The sequence below is a fragment of the Scardinius erythrophthalmus genome (assembly GCF_964197995.2).
Source record: "Scardinius erythrophthalmus genome assembly, contig: HAP1_SCAFFOLD_62, whole genome shotgun sequence".
Lineage (NCBI taxonomy): Eukaryota > Metazoa > Chordata > Actinopteri > Cypriniformes > Leuciscidae > Scardinius > Scardinius erythrophthalmus.
The window spans coordinates 165761-168143 of record NW_028296533.1 but is presented as its reverse complement, the minus strand read 5'-3'; the positions used below and the strand labels follow the sequence as shown (position 1 = coordinate 168143).

Below are 2383 nucleotides of genomic sequence, written 5' to 3'. Positions count from 1 at the left end.
AAAGAATCCTTTAGCATGCCGAATCCAGCCCTGGCAAGATTACACGCTGATGTCGCCACATGCTCCAGTCATTGCTTGAATTAGGTTCTCCTGTGTGTAAGGGTTATGGTCATACACTTTCCATCTCCATGCCAAGAAAAACTCCTCGATAGGGTTTAAGAAGGGAGAGTATGGTAGAAGAAAGACATTAATAAAATGCTGCTCATTTTGAAACCAGTCGCGTATTCTCGGACCACGGTGAAAGCTCACATTGTCCCAAATGACAACATACATGGGACGCTCCGCCTGCTCGCGCTCCCTCTGCTTGAGCAGAGCACCCCGTAGACCATCCAGGAATGTTAGTAGCAGTTCGGTGTTGTATGACCCAACAGTAACATGACTGTTGAGAACCCCATAGCTGCTGATGGCAGCACAGATGGTTACATTTCCACCACGCTGGCCAGGCAGTTCAATAATGGCACGTTGACCTATCACGTTGTGACCTCTTCTCCTTTTGGCTAAATTAAATCCAGCTTCATCCATGAAAATGTATTCATGAGGCATAGCCATTGAGTCAAGCTCAAAGATTCTCTGTACACAGTGAAAACTACATTTAGTTCCATAAATGACACAGAAAGATGTATACATGTGCTGCTTCCCAAACTACACAGTACTTTCTAGTACTGAGTTTACTTACTTGCACATATTGACATCGTAGCTCTTTCACTCTCTCACTGTTTCGCTCAAATGGTACCCGATAAACTTGTTTCATCCTTATCTTGTTGCGTTGCAGGTGTAGCATATACGCAGGGTATATGTGTTAAATCACAGATGAATATAGCTATAGAAGGTTAAATAATGGTTGGGCTACAGAAGATAATGTTCGTCTCAAGGAGGTGTTGAAAAAGTAAATAACACAGAGACAGATAATTTAAATTTGGTGTTGGTACCATGTATTAAGTGAAAACAAAAACAAACAATAATAACAAAATATTTCAAACTGCAGAAAAGTTCAGTAGTTCACAGGAAAAAACAAAACAAAATATAACTCAGGAAAACTGGAGAGTACTCAGATTAAAGACAGTCCACAACACACTATAGGACTATATGTTTTGCTCATAAGAGATGAACACCATGTCCGGATAACGCGAATGGTCCGTGAGATGCAATTAGTCCAAGAGCCAGAGCTTAGTGAATGGCTGTGTGTGTGTGTGTGTGTGTATGAGAGTGGAGGGGGTAAGCAGAGCTGCACAGCCTCCTACCAAACCCACAGGGGGCGATGATGTTGTTGGGGCAGGTTCTGTTCCAGGTAATAATAGCTCGCCATCAACTGGCCCGCAACTGGCCGCACCTGGCCTATATTAAATAAACAGGACCCATGGTTTAGTCACTACTCATAATATAATTTACCTACTAGCTAGTTTTATATTCTATATTTATGTGTACACAATAGTATTCAAAATACTACATAAGCAATTGTCATAATTACATTAAATGACAATAGCAAAATTGTATAAAAATACTCAAATGCATGGAATTAACCACCCATAAATGTTGGGATTATTTACAACATAACATTCCATTCAATACAATTGATAATCTTGTCATTCAGTATATAAATGAACCATTTAAATACCTAAAGCCATAGCACTGTAAACAAAGTGCTAGGTTTACATTACAATTCATGGAACCCAATAGAAACTCCATAGGAGCAAATGGAAAGCTAATGCCACCAGCCACCACAGCTCATATAAATACATTTAGATGGCTTAATGTTGTTAGCATTAAGCTAGCGGAAACCGTCATTATAATAAATAAGGATGCCAATAATGATGTCAATGCCAATAGCTACACTGCTAGCGGACACAACAACAAACAGACTCACCAATTCCCGCAGATATCCGACACACTTCTAAAGACGACGGTGGTGAACACTACAAATACAGGATCGCATACTAGAATTAACCAAGCATTTAAGATGGAAAATAAGCGGAAAAACATTGTTTGCATAGAGACATACCGAGTGCAGCTGATCCTGTGGCTTCCCCCTCACACTACTGATTGGGGAAACTCACCGCAGCTTGTAAAACGCGCTCACGTGCTATGATTGGTTGAAAGCGTTCACTGAGACTACCATGTGACTCCTGCACAAAGATATGAATGAAGGGTGTGGTCCGGTGACTAGGAAAAATAGAACCATAGAATTTTACTATTTATATTTTACATTAATTAATTTTATTTATTAATTTTACTATTATTCTCTATATTTACCCTGGGTTACACAGGACACAATCAATTGTTGACAGACTCACACTATTTATTCCCTCGAAATGTACGTTGTCTTATCCAATCCGCTGCTTTAATTCATGCAGTCGAATTGCATTATTCTGACGGACCATATCCA

At 39.8% G+C, this 2383-nt stretch overlaps 1 long non-coding RNA gene across 1 annotated transcript; it reads right to left on the bottom strand.

Moving 5' to 3' along the window:
* Positions 1-912: 912 nt before the first annotated feature.
* LOC308686261 lies at positions 913-2160 on the bottom strand. Its single transcript, XR_014029553.1, has 3 exons — positions 2000-2160; positions 1865-1913; positions 913-1335 (listed from the first exon to the last, which is right to left on the bottom strand). It is a non-coding gene; the product is annotated as an uncharacterized lncRNA (long non-coding RNA).
* Between the last annotated feature and the right edge of the window lie 223 nt (positions 2161-2383).